The sequence below is a fragment of the Electrophorus electricus genome, chromosome 19 (genome assembly GCF_013358815.1).
Source record: "Electrophorus electricus isolate fEleEle1 chromosome 19, fEleEle1.pri, whole genome shotgun sequence".
Classification (NCBI taxonomy): Eukaryota; Metazoa; Chordata; class Actinopteri; order Gymnotiformes; family Gymnotidae; genus Electrophorus; species Electrophorus electricus.
This window is the reverse complement of record NC_049553.1, coordinates 7,458,147-7,473,055: the sequence shown is the minus strand read 5'-3', so window position 1 is coordinate 7,473,055 and position 14,909 is coordinate 7,458,147. Positions and strand designations below refer to the sequence as shown.

Genomic DNA, 14,909 nt, shown 5'->3' with positions numbered 1-14,909 from the left:
CCAGTTTACTAAAGAAGTAGCATGTCCAAAACAAAATACAACATTTAATGAGTGGTACAATAATTGTTTATGTATAAGGGTGTTGGAAATATGAGTTCAAAGCCCTAAGGAGTAAGTACAGATGCCACACTTGGTGGTGGGGTTTTACATAGAGCTGCAGAGGCCTGAAGGACGCCCAGGTCTCCTTCTGTGGTTTACTTCATGACAAAAACAGGACACAGGGAGCAGTTAGGACCCCTGGGGGGGGGGGATGGAATATACCGCTACACACACATAAACAACAGACACGGCAGTGGAAATGCACACACACGCACACACTGTGGAAACATGTAGAGCCTCAGAGGGGCTACTTAAAAAAGGCATGCATGTGCACAAACACTAACTGGCTATCTACACACACACACACACACACACATGCATATATAGAAACAATGCATTAACTTGCAAAAGGCAGCACATGTAATCCTTCTTCACTGAATACGTTACAAAATAGTCTCGTAATGGCTTTTGCTTTTTTTTTTTTGTTTGGAAAGGAAACTCTGGTCACCGGCCTCGGCTCTAGCTCCCGCTGCCCACCCCTCTGTGTCTCAGCGGGCTGCCTTGACTGGAGGAAGGTGGGACAGAAGGATCTGATGAGGGGGAGGAGAGAGGGTGTGGGGGGGCAGCCCTGAGCCCTCCAGCTCCTCCCACAGCAGAAGAAAGGGATGAAAGAAGAGTGACGTTGCACAGCATCTGCTCACACAAGCAAAGCAGAGTGTGGCAACGGTGGCACCAGTAAAGCCGAAAACAAAACAGGATATGCGTATGCTCTCTTTAGCTTATGTGGCTAGGACTGTTCCCAGGCAAAACGCGGAGACGGTGCTGTTGCTGTGACAACACCACCCCAGGGCTGAGTAGGTGGGCAGGTGGAGTGTGGGGGCGGGGCCAAGGTTTCAGGATGTCTCGGTAGGCCGCAGAAGTGCACTGGTACTGAGCAGCTGCTCGGCTGACTCAGGATGACTGGGTGACGGAGAAGGCCTGCTGGTGTGTGTGTGTGTGTGTGTGTGTGTGTGTGTGTGTGTGTGTGTGTGTGAGAGAGAGAGAGAGAGAGATAAAGTTTTGTCCTATCTCCAAGAAGGTAAATTAAATTCTGATGATTTAATGAGCATTGTAGCTTTGTAATTAAACTACTGACTTCTACTCAGGAGCTGTGGAAGTGCAGGGAGAAGCAGGCGAGGCAGTAGATGAGAAGCAGAGAGATGAGGCTGCTGCCCATTTCTCTTTTTCTTTCTCTCTCCTCACCATTTGTTGCTTTACTCAATGAAAGGGCCAAAATAGTCTAACAACTACACAAGCTTTCATCTCCCTCTCTTTCTGCCTCTCCCTCAAACGCACGCACGCACTCATCAGTGCCCGGAAGACCTACCACAGATCAGGAAAACAAACAAACAAAAAAAAGAAAAAAGGTGTTGTGTTGATAACAGAGGGTGGCAGCTTTGTAACTCACGCCAACAGGGCCAACAAGAGAATTACTGCACATGTGTGTGCGTGAGTGTGAGAGACCTAAAGAGTAACCCAAGGCAGACAGCGAATGGCTAAGGTGATATATTAATTAAACACTAATGGATTGGCGGTGTCTTTCCAGAGGCGTGGTCTCCGAGCCCCGCCCCCTCCTCTCCTGGGACTGTCAGTTCTGCTTTTCTTTCCAGAATGTTAAATAGGACAGAGCACCATCACTCCCTCGGCTCATTCTGTCCCGCCTTCGTTCTCCTTGCCCTCCTCGCTCTCTGCCTTTCTGACGAAGTGTTTCTGCACTGCTCATTACTCTAAATTGTACCGCTGATCTGACACGTCACTGTGACCTTGGCATTTGTATTTCAGTGAATTAAGAGTGGAGGAGTGAACGGAGTGTGTAAAGGTTAGAGACACGTGCACGCACACACGTGAACGCACGCATGCACACACACACACGCGCGCGCACACACGCTATCATCAACCAGGACTGAGCAAGTAATGGTGGTAAACCAGTAAACTAGAATTTACTTTATTATATAATAATCTTGGGACAATTATAGTTCACTCTGGTGACATGATTCTCAGTTTCACACAAAACCTACAATATTTCACAGGCCTACTGAAACCACCACACACATCTGCCCTGCATTCTAATGCCACACTAATTTATTTATTTACTTCCCTTAGCTATTTCTCTAGCTAATGCAGAAATCTTGGCAATAAATTATGTTTCCATGTAATTACAATAAACACTCAACAAATGAATTGAAATAAATATTCATGGTGTAAAAAATTCACTTGGATAGTCAAACATTTGTTGCATAATTAAATGGAAGCCCAGAGGGCGTCTAGCTGAAATAACAGATCAAAATTATATTTATGTATCATTTCCTCATTCTGTCTCTCTCTCTCACTCTCTCACACTCACACACACCCTCCCTTAGCTCCCTAAAAGTAATGGCCATACCTAAAGTAAAGCACGACAGCAATCAAACTATCTGTTTTGAGACTTAAATGACCCTCAAATGAAATGACCTCAAGATAAATCAGCAACGTGCAGAGGAAGTGCAATCTGAACTATGATGAATGAAGGCAGAGGAGTAATATGTACCGGGTGATGGATTTTGACAGAGCGAAGCAGCATTTGGGCAAGCTGAGGAGAGGGGGAATTGACACGAGAAGGGGAACGATGGTGAATGAAATCATCTATCCTCCCTCGTGTAAGTGAGTCTTTTTAATGGCAAACAGCTATGGAACAAGGGTGGGCCTTGGATATACCAAAATGCATGTAATATGTCCTTTATTATTTAAAAGGACCCTAAGTGCAATGAGGAATGTTCTTGATTTGACTGGATTTGTGTGTAAGGCTTGCCTTGAAAACTCTCTCACTCACTCTCTCTCACTCTCTCTCTCTCCCTCTCTCTCTCTCTCTCCCTCTCTCTCTCTCTCTCTCTCTCTCTCTCCCTGTCTCTCCCTCTCTCTTACCTCATATCATACGAATGTGGGCAGAGCAGTAGTGTATGCTTTGCTCTGGCAGTCTCTCCTTCCCTCCTACTGAGGCGTGGCATGGCTGTGACCCTCTCTTCAAACCTCCTCACCCGTCTTAAGGATTAATGCCATTATAAGTCACTTTACACAGACACACACGTGCACACGGCAGGAAGCCACAGCCTGAGTCAAACTCCATCAACGCAGGGTCCCCGAAAGGCCTCAGGGTGCTTAGAGAAAGCATGGATTCCACTTCCATTTAACCATTCTCTCTCTCTCTCTCTCTCTCTCTCTCTCTCTCTCTCTCTCTCTAAATGATTGAGCACTGCTGATATGACAGGCATAGCTGATTGAATGTCCCAGTCATTTGACTAAACGAAGTCCTAAACACAACCGGGTGAGCGGGGGCTCCGGCAGGCACTCAACCTGGAACTGCAGCCCTCAGCCTAAACAGAGCCCCGTGAACCCACACAATATTTATGAATGTCCTCCAGCAAGGCCTGGCTCTAATCAACATCCCCGCCAGGCCTCCAAGGACCTAATGCTCGGCCACATCGATCTGATCCTCACCTAGCTTCACTGAGGCGGTCAACCAGCTGTCAGGGATATTTCATTAATGCCTCCAGCTATAATTGTATTGTTACACACCGTTAGCCCAAGAACCAATTAAAGCACTGGGGACTTCATCCAGCTTGCTTCTACTCAGGGGACACGACTAGATGGTTACATTGGACTACAGATAAATAATCAGAGATGCAGTGCTATGGATTCTTATGCCGTGGAATTCTAATTCATCATTTATCTTGGCATCTAGTCTATTGCTGGTAAATTTTGAAATATAAATAGGACATATGCTTATTAGGAGAACTAACATGGCACATTCAACAAAGACCACATTTTCATTTATTAATGACCGGCGCACCACGAGCATGGCGAGCTTTTCCTGTATCGATCGCCGGGCTGATTTGCTACTTCGCGGGAGTGTAAGTGTAGGCATGCCGACAGAGGAGTGCATAAACGCCTGTGACCCGCGGTGAGCGGTGACTTAGGCAATGAGAGAAAACACAAACTCAGAGGGCTCTTTGGGCTCAGTGTGATTTGGCAACCAAGCAGAAAGGAGAGGAAAGGAGGAGACGAGGCAGAACACGAGAAAGGAGCAAAGAAATAACAAAAACGAGAGGCTGCTAAGAGACGTCTCCAGACACGAGAGGTCTTAGTCTGGAAGGGAATGTGGGGGGAGAGGGAGAGAGGGAGATATGGGGAGGGGGGTGACCCAGGGAAAAAGGAGAGGGAGAGACACGATGTACTGCAGACATTGGAGTTTAGCCACTGCTTTCAGTAGCAGCACCTGTAATTAACGATCCCTCTTCAAAGTTTCATAAGGAACCAGAGAGTGACTCAGACATCATTATCTGATCCAGCTGGTCGGATACATAACACAGCCTTACTCTCAAATTCTGGACGAGAACAGGAGGCAGCTTTATAGGACCTCTGATGGGTTCTTCTCATAAGGCAAAGAATAAACAGTCAGGATGTGATTTCCGGATTCAATTACACTTATGACAGAAGATTCCTGTGGTTCAAAAAGGAAGTGGATCTAGGAAATCTTATACATCACTTCACAGAAATGAAGTCCGAACTGGGCCACAGGAAAACACTTATAGACTGGCTCCTCGGAAGTGCAAAGTAGTTATTCAACAAAACTGACTAGGAACGATGTCTGTTTACCTGTCTATGCTGGCACACCTGAAGTCTGCACAAAACAAGCAGTGTGGTGAATCACAATTTGTTTCAAATGCAACTTTTCAAAACAGGCAATGGTAGCTTTAGCCAGGAGCTAGAAGCATTTAGAACAGACCTCCAAGACAAAAGGCATATTCTAAGGGCTTTCTGAGTCACTGAATTTAAGGAAAAAGCTAAATCTTTCATGTCAACTGAAGAGAACTTTTACTCATATGCATCGAAGTAGGATCTCTAAATGTAGACGGTGATAACACCCGTGTGTCCAAAACAACTAATTTCTTATCTCCATGGCAACTATCTCCATGCAGCTACTTCTTGCTTATATGGTGAATGGTTGTGCATGTCTTGTGGTGAAATTGAAGATTTGCCAAGGTTATTTTCAAAGGAAGCAGTGCCACTGTTATTATAGTGCGGAAGTGAGAAAAGCAATGCCTGTAATATAGCAGTGGAGCGAGGGGAGGACATATCTGGCATGGCTAAAGACAGATATGGCTAAGACCATTTCAGAAGCAAGCAGCAGAGATGTAATATCCCAAAGTTTATATCACACACACACACACACACACACACAGAGAAAAAATAAACACACAAAGTACACAAACAAAACTATACAAAACTATTTTTCATTAAAGGAGCGTGTGGCTTGTATATGCTCGCATGTGGAAAACGTTTTGTGTCTTGGACTGTACATATGTGTGTGTGTGTGTGTGTGTGTGTGCATATGCGTCTGGGTTTGTTATGTATGACAGCACCCGTGGTGAGGCTCTGGGAGTCTTTGTTTATCCTGGAGCTCGGGGAGTCTCAGGTGTCTGTTTTGTCTTAAAGGATGACTAGAGCTGGTCAAGCTTCGTTTCTCCCCTGCTTTCCTGCCTGTGAGGACCTCCAGATGGGCTCCAGACCTGCTAAGCCTGACTGGAGTTTAGCCAGTTCCAAGATCTCGCTTCTAGGGCACACACCGCCATGCCTCCCCCCAGGCGGTGAAGTCTTCTAGGGCATCTTGTGCCACAGTCTACCCTGCCACAAGTCTCTCAGGGTGGCTGAATTTTTGATATCTCACCCAAGGCTGTTGTGATCTTGGGTCAGCTGGATCAGAGCAGAATAGTCCAAAACCAGGCTGTGTTTTCCCTGCCGTTTGCTCAGGGCTGGCATCCTCCAGGGACCCCTTTAGCGCATTTTCAGACCACTAAGTCCAGGCCAGGCTCCCACCTCTGACAGCCTGTTCAAATAGAAGGTCTCTGGCTAAGGGGAAACCTTTAGCCAGTGCCAAGGCCCTCCTTTGATAGCAACTCGGCCAGGTCTGAACCATTCCCCAAGGGGTCACTCTAATCACATATGACCCTGGGCAGCTTTCTTCTTGGGCAAAGCTCAAGCGTAGCTGATCAGCACTTCTAAAAGCCATTCTTTCCAGAGAGGGAGAAGAGAAGAGAGGGGGAAACAGCCCCTGGACATAAGCTACACCGATGTTTTTCTCGGGCCAGGCCCGGGTCTCTGAATTGAAGTTCAAAGCATGGTTTTGGTGGACTTCAGTCAGCTGGGTTCGAATGGAGGCTTTAGGAGGGCACTCAGGCATACATCCCTCACCTGGCCGGGGCGTCTGTGAGCCCTTCTTTCCCAGCAAGCCATTCTTCTGATCCTCCACCTCAGCCCTTACTCTCTGCACTGACACAATGATGCATCACTTCTTCCTGTTCCACTCCATTTCCACTCGGGTCAACTTGGCCTTTCCATTCGCCAGATGTTCCGCACACAACATACCGGGGCTGTTAGACACTCTGGTGAAAGCCAGCGGGTTTCAAATGATTGCCTGGTCACATTTCGGGCTTAGTGGACACTACTACTCGGAAATGTCCAAATACACCCTTTCCCAGTCTACCCTTGCATTTAACCTTGTTTTTTTTTGTTTTTTATATTGAGCTCAATGCATAACATTTAGTAGTAGCTGTGCTACAGTTGGCACTAGCAACTGTGCTACAGTTGGCAGTGATTATTGTAAACCTCTGCATAATAAAGGGCAGCACCTGCACATGCTCTTCAGTCCCACCAGGCCTCTGAATGCACGAGAAACAAGCATTTCTTCTTTTTCCCCATTTTATGATCTGAAGGCATGCGATCAATGCAGTGTCCTTGAACTCTCTATTAATTCCTGTGGTGTTGCTCCCTAGGGGGTGTATTGACCCCTTTATTGCCCTCGTTTAGCAGGGGAAATAAATAAAAAAAATCACGGCCGAGTGGGCTTCGGACTCCTAACGAATGTGTGCAGACTGCAGCGTCAGATATCAAGACTTGGGGATAATAAGGCCTCACTTGCCCAGTGCCCTGAAGCGAGGGAGAAAAGGAGGGACAGAGAGGGAGAGAGAGAAGGAGGGTGGGAGGGAGGCAGATGTCATGGGAAGTTGTCACTCTCTTCATGGGTTTTCCGAGGAACCACCAAGAGTTTTGGAAGTTGCTGCCCAGTTTTTAGTCAACGGAGGCACAAGTGTGAATACTTTCTCTCTGTCCCTCCCTCTCTCTCTCTCTGCCTTTCATTTGACTTCTGTCTTTTTTGAGACAGCGAGCGGCTAAACTCCATTAGCGTGTCCGATGTGCATTTAAAAACCGGATGGCGGGTGGGGACTCCCGCTTGATTATACTCACCGTTTCGTGTCCCGCACTCTTTTAAGACCTGCCTAACGTTTGAACAGACCTTGAAGTGGTGGATTAGCCTAGAGTGTGACAGAGATACTATCCTGAAGGAATGCATTTACGCCTTCAAAGACATAGCCGACCTCTGACCCATTCTGAATTAGAGGGAGAGGTGCCCTAAGGACACTTTCTTTGTCCCTACTGCAGTAAAAGCACTGGATTACACATCAGCTCACTATGGCTTATTTCTGTCCCTATTTTAGAGTTTAGTAATGAAGAGAAGGCATTGCGTTATAGCTGGCGACAGCCAATAGAATTTTCACTCAGCTGGAAATGTCACACGGTCTCCGAAGTTCTCATACATTTTCATGGCCATTACCTAATGCAGGCTCAGCTCAGTACACTGTTGTTGCATGTTTCTCGGTAATGAAAAAATGGCATATAGAGTTTCAGCGGCTAACTGTGTGGCGGGTTATTTTCCATGACTGAAGGACATATCAACCTTCATCCAAACCAGGTCATTATCCGTGCAACCTGACCAACAAGCATCAAACCACATAAGCCTTCAGGTGACTTCCCCAACATCACAGCACAGGCAAAAATGTAACCCACACATAAGCACAACACACACGCGCACACGTGCACACACACGCAGAGTCTGGCCTTGGTGTCCACTGTCCCATTACATTCATCTTCATATGAGCCCATTGGTGAAGAGAACACCATCCTTTGTCCTCTGTGTGATCACTGCCACTTGTCAATCACAGGTATGCGGCAGGCAGCACTTGCTTACACAGAGTAAGCAGAATTCACTCCGACCACAAGCGCCCGAGCTGACAACTGACCCACTAATGCCAGCAGGTGACAGCCCCCTGTCGCGCCGATGGTAGTCACCGGTGACGAGGGTCCCGCGAGTCAGCACTGGCCATAAACAGCCGCAGGGACTAGAGGGGGTATATCGTTAATCATGTAATGAGCCCTTGCACGGCCCAGCGGTGGTGAATCAGCTTACGCCCCAGCACCGCGGGCCAAAAGCGCCAGAGTAACGGCTGCCCTACACCCTGAGGGCAGGAAGGCTGTAAACGGCTCCTGCGCGCCGTTCTGGCCGGAGACGGGCGAGAGCCCACAGCACGGCTCGCCTCGTCCTGTCCGGGATTTAAACCCTACCAGATGACGAACCCCCCCCACCCCACCCACCCACCTCCCACTCATTCTCAGATAACAGTAGGCCAAATTATTTCGATCTGTCTGTAAGGGAAGGCAAGAGACAGACGTGTGCGGAGTCCCACATGATTGTGGGTGTTACACAAGATGGCTGCAGAGGCGCTTCCCTTTGGGAAGATGAGGTGATTGGAGGATGATGCGGTGAGTCTCGGCGCATCGGTTACAGCCAGCCAGGGCCCCGTGATGAAGTCAGCCTGCGTCTGGACTCCATTCTGCCGAGACACGACCACAAGTGGGCCAAAGACAACGGCAGACGCAAGAGCAGAGGCGGACATGGGGCGGATGTGTGTGGGGGAGAAGACCTGCTGAGTGCAGAGTCTGACCGCAGGCGGAGCCTGGCTGAGGGTGGGGCGGGGCCGAGGGGCGAGCCTGACTTCACCTCCAAGATGACTGGAGCTGAATGGCAAAAAAAATCCATCCTTTTTTTTTGGGGGGGGGGGGGGATTATTATTTCTTTTATTTCATTTCCTTTGGAACAGAACACTTTTCAGTGAAGAGTAGCAAAATAGGGTGTTTATCATGAATAAATCAATGTCAATGTGACAGCCAAGCAAACTCCATTTCCTGAGGCTGTGGGCACATTACTCAGAGACCACTGCCATGTCACCCTGACTCACACACACAATGTCCTTCATCAATACTCAACTGACTGCTTCTCATTCCCTTACCAGGGTCCCTTTATAGCTATAAACACAGTTAGGGAGCCAGTCTAGGACCCAAAGACAATTATGATAGCAGCGATTAAGAAAACAATTATTTCAGAGAAGTAATTACGCTCTAATGTTTGAACAAACAGATGCGGAGAGAGAGAGAGAGAGAGAGAGAGAGAGAGAGAGAGAGAGAGAGAGAGAGAGAGAGAGAGAGAGAGAGAGAAGCCCAGGGCAAAGCAAGATTAGTCTGGTATTCACACTGTGATGGTCATTACATACAGGGGCAACAAGCGAGTGATCAGACTACTGATGCCAATGCATGCGCACGCACTCACACACACACACACACACACACACACAGGAAGAGAGCAAGAAAAAAAAAAACACTTCATCTGTATCCATAATATGCAGTTAGAGACTTTCACAAAGCAAAAGACAAAAACATCAAATATGCTTCATGCGAAAACGCAGTGTCTAATCAGCCTTCAGCACACCACACCCAAAACGCACCTCTCCCGGTCCCAAGATAAAACCCAGCTCCCATGCAAAGATGCGCATAACAATAACTGAACACAACTGTGGTGGGCTCTGTGGACAGGCGAGCAAATCGAATATTTCTGGCTCCAGTCCAGCCAAGCCCCACGAGCGTGTGTAGGCCCCGAGGCAAATTGAAAAACAACAAAAATTAAGAGACAGTGGAGAGGTGCCTTCTTTTAACTGACAAGGACAATTTCCTTGAAGCGAGGCAATGAGAGATGGCCTCTCGCTAGCGCTGAACAGACATTTAAATATGAGCCAACATGAAAAAAACAGCTTTCACTGTCAATTCAACGCTCATACAGTGTTTCAAGTTACTCCTCCCCTCCACTCCTCTCCCTCTCCTTCTGTAGGTGAAGAGTATTTTTGGACTATTGATGGCACATTCCTTGTGGAGGCTAAGGCTAAGCTTGTACGTCTTTTTGTGACAAAAATGTCTCCAGAGCGCTTAGCCTATAAGACGTGAATTTAGGTTAGCCTCCAACTACACAGCCCACCTTTACCAACCGTTCCTGTGGTGCAGGACTCACATATCTACTCGGCGGATATGTTTCCATCCATTCAGAGCCCCATCTCGGAGCCAGTGAGATTTGTTGTCTCTAAAGATAGTTGGTGGGATAATGCCGAGTGTAGCGGGCTGCTTCAAAGCGGTACACTATCGCAAGCTAGCATCCTGATGATGATGATGATGATGAAGATACCGATTCTAATCCCCATGTAAAGACACCCGAGTAGCTCGAGGGACTCATTCGAGTACTCTTCACACCTCCTTATTCTCTCTCTGCCAGATTCTTTATGAAACCAGCCGGTAAGGTTGAAATTCACATCCAAACACGTCTCTGCATTTGCTAATGGACACTAATGAGTTAGTCTCTTCATTTCTGATCTGATCCAGATGCACATATTCACCGTTGCAAAAAAAAAAATTAAAAATGCAATGAGGAGAATGTCACAGATGGGGTGACTCCACCGTTGTCACATGTGCCACATTGACTCAGTCACTCCTTGCTTGAGGGTGTTGGAACATCATACGATTCATTAGCTGGATAAAAATATCCCTGGGGCTCTTCGACAAATAAGACATGGACACTACACTGAGCAAAGAGGGACGACAGCACACCAGAGAACAAGATGGTAAACAGATGAAGCTCTTCAGTGAAACGTGTAAAAAAAAAAAAGAGAGAGCTTCAACAATATATGAAGTGACCATCAATCGATATGAAATCCTGTATATACAGAACACAGAAGTTTAAAAGAGAAGAAAACGTTCTTAACATCTTACTGCGGACCCACGCGAGTCATTTTGGACTGTTAATAATGAAATATCCTACAACATAAAGGGCAGCTGATAGTTTAAAATGGCATGAAATTAAACTGACAAAAATGTAGTCGTGAGTTTTGCTTGTGACAGAGACACTCCCTGTGCAGCCAGATACCAACTCTCCCGCTCTGTGAGCCAAAATGGCGCTCGTACCTCGCCTAATTTAACCTTCTGCACCTCCTTAATCTGACCATCAAATCAGTCGTCGCACCCTCCGTGCCACCCCCGCTGCTCCGCTGACAGAGCACCGCAAACAGGAGCACACTCAGGTGCTCTGGGAGGTGCCCAGGGCAGACGGATCGAATGACACGGCAGCCGCGACGCTCGAGTAGGCATGAGAGAGTGCGGGGGAGGGGGAGAAGGCATGCTCCTCCACCTGCTCATGGACTACTGGTAAGCACAAAGCAGCCATTATTACTGCAACGTGAGATTGAGCAAAAGGATAAGGGTATAATATACATGAGCAAGCACGTACATGCGCGCGCGCGCACACACACACACACACACACACACACACACACACACACACACACACACACACACACACACAGAGGGGCCTGCAGTTTCATTATCTGAATTCGACGATCTGACTTGATGGGCACTCGTTGACGGTACTGATTAGCCTACTGTAGCTTCACAGAGGTGATATTGTATCCACACAATGGTGAAAATTACTAATCATGGACTCTAGGACCTAAGTCAAAAGGCAGTATTTCACCTTTTCTGTTATTAGCCAGCAGTAGATGGTAGAAGGTAGTCACTAGCTAATATTCAACCCTGTAATTTAGGTTACTAAATAAGCCTAAAAAAACACACTTGGACTGAAACAAGCAGCACGGGTGCAATGACCGCACAGAGAAGGAAAAGCAAGCCTACATAAACATTCATCTGGGAAGCACTGAGCTGCCCACAGTAAGGCAGTTCAACAGGGAAAGACCAGTTCCTCTCTTTGTGTGAAACTCCAGCGTCATGAAAGGTTTATATTTCAGGTAATGAATTATGTCTGTATATGGCTCAGTTACATGGGTGTATGAGTTGTATTTACAAGTCCATGGTTTCTTTTGGGAAAGACTACTTATACATTCAGAACCGCAATCCAATCTTTTTCCCTTATTGTGTCCAGCTATTGTGTCCATGCACAGTCATGTTTTTATTCACTCTGCTATCAATTGCTTACTGTCTCTCTCTCCCTCACACACACACACACACACACAAAGAGAGCAGAGAGAGAGAATAATCTGCAACCTATAGCTTTCCATAATGAGCTATGAATGTAGCTCTATGCTAATATGAGGTCTGATGTGGTCAGGTAAATTTAACCACAGGTGAATTAACTGGAGCCCAAAGCAGAGAAGCACTAATCATTAATCATGCCTTTTAAATTTAGGAAAATAGCCTATTTGGAATGCCAACTAGCCAGCAGTCCTTATATTATTTACCAAAGGTGTTTTTATTTACTAGGGATCTGTGTCCGTTGACTTGTCCTGTGGCAGGGACAGCAGACCTTCAGCCTGATTCTCTGTAGTCAGACAAAATGCAGGTCAAACATAATGAAAACTCATCACACTGCAGCTAATGCAGTGTATTTGCCTGAAGCTAACCACCCCGCCAACTCCTTTCATCCCTGACACACAAACACATGCACACAACCACATGTAAATACAAACCAAGGCACTTAGAAGCACAAATAATCTGCGTCCATTTCTGATCGCTGTTTACAGTAACACATGCAATATCACATATCATTATAACCATATTTTTACAACCAAGTCAACTAACTTGCAGGACAGGTCATTCAAATGGCTTTTACAAATCACTACATTTATTCATATTGTCCACGAACGTGACATGAACGTATCACACGCATCTCCTTGTGCGTGCACGTGCTGCACGACGCCTCCCTGGGCCTGGAGCTCAGCACTGGTTCCACTGCCACACGGCTCAGGCGCCCGAACGCCACACCGGGCAGCTCAGTCCTCATACCCAGCATGCCGCGCTTGTGCTCAGTGGCTGTGCTAAAAGCCACATCGGAACCAGCAACTGCTGCAACACTAGTGGACAGCCTGGGAGATCCAGCGAGTGTTTACTGGAAGCATCTCCAGAAGCCCATCTTTTAATGTGTGGGATTACCATTTTTTAAAAGCAATATTAGTCAATCTACAAACTCTCCTACTGCCCAAGCACTGGGCAAAGGGTGCTAGTACCCATAGGTTCAGGCATGGCAAACTTAGTTCCCAGCTAGCAGTTACCACTGCTGGTACTCTAACAGATAAAGCTAATAAGGCTGCTGTGATACACAGAGACTAGCAGGCTTGTGTCCACTAGCAGCCTGAAGCAGGGCCTGGGATAACACCTCCCTCCTCCAGGACTCTCAGACAGCAAGGGCTTCCACACCACACTTCAAGTCGATTCTCATGACTTAAGACTTGTTCCTTTAAAACGCAGCCAGCAAGTTCGTGTATTGGATGCGCATGTGTTGGACTCGTCCTGCTACAAAATGCAGTTGGTTAATGTTGCAACTGTGAAATGCGATACCACGCGCATTTTTCTCCTATCATCCGTGAGCCTTTTTAAATCATAAATGCAGGCCGCTGCTCTGTTCCTCGCGTCTCGCTTTTTTTTTTTTTTTTCTCCATTCTATGCTCGCGGCGCTAAAGAGCACGTGCCTTATTTACTCTCGCGCTCCCCTTAATAAGAGCGTGCCAGCCCGTGGAACGAGAGCGAACCGACGCATCAGAATCATTAGAGGATGGACTGCATTACTTCTGACAGAGGCTCGCCGGAAATCATGCTTTAAAAAAATTAATTAAAATAATCATGGCGCTCAAATAAAAATGAACAACAGTTTGATTATATAGCTTACGAAACGTGGTTGGAAGCAGACTCGCGTGCGCCCATGGGCGGATGACGCTCTCGCTTCTGCGGGCGGCGTCACTGAACTGCCCCTCGCTACTGTAATCGCCAGGGCGCACCGCGTGTGCCTAACAGTATTTGAATACTCTGGACTTGCTGTGTCCAAACAAACTCGTCCCGGGGGTAGGGGCTGTTCCAGCATCCCACTACTACTACACCACCACCACCACCCGACCCGCTCGCTCCGCAACACTACCCTTCCAACGCCGTCCAGCTGAAATGTGAGGAGCTGCTCCTGCCGCAGTTCTAGCCTTTAAAAGGGAGCTGCAGGACTGGTTTCGGATCAGCCAAGCGACTGGCTACTGGTCGGCTAGTTTACCAGCTAGCTGGATGCTTCATGTTTCGGTGACCGTCCGGGAATATCAGATGGGTCATATTATGATCTCAAGCAATTATAAACTCAAACAGCATCGTCGCTGTGTTTCTTCGGCCTGGTCTCTTCGTCGTGGCTTGCCGTTTTTGTTTTTGTTTGTTTGTTTGTTTTCTTTTTTGGTGGGGGGGGGGGGTGCAAGCTGCAATTAATTTGCACGTTGCGACCATCCTTAGAACACCCTTTGGAGGAGAGAGAAGAGAAAGATAGGTGAGGGGTTGATAGGGAAATGAAAAATAAACAAACTTGTCAGAACGTCCATGAATAAGCCAGAGCCCAGCTGTATGTCTCTCATAACTAAAAGATCGATGAGTGAGGTAGTGAGTGTTCATCGTAAAGAGCGACTCCCTCTCTTGCTCGACAAATCCGCCCGTTAGCCCGGCACACACACGCTTTACGCCAGGGCTGCCGAGCATGCCCCGCGCGGATGTGCGCGCGCATGTATCAGCGTGTCTGCCAAACGCCTGTCTGCAGTTAGGGATTAGCTTGGCTCGGTTGGATAGACGGACCTTCCCATACCCTCCCGCCACTAGACTGAAATGGACGT

General features: G+C 47.3%; 1 protein-coding gene across 3 annotated transcripts in view; it reads right to left on the bottom strand.

The window, feature by feature from the left end:
* The window catches only part of pcdh7b (protocadherin 7b), a 106,092-nt gene that overhangs the window by 54,182 nt on the left and 37,001 nt on the right, over nucleotides 1-14,909 (bottom strand). The window lies entirely within an intron of this gene.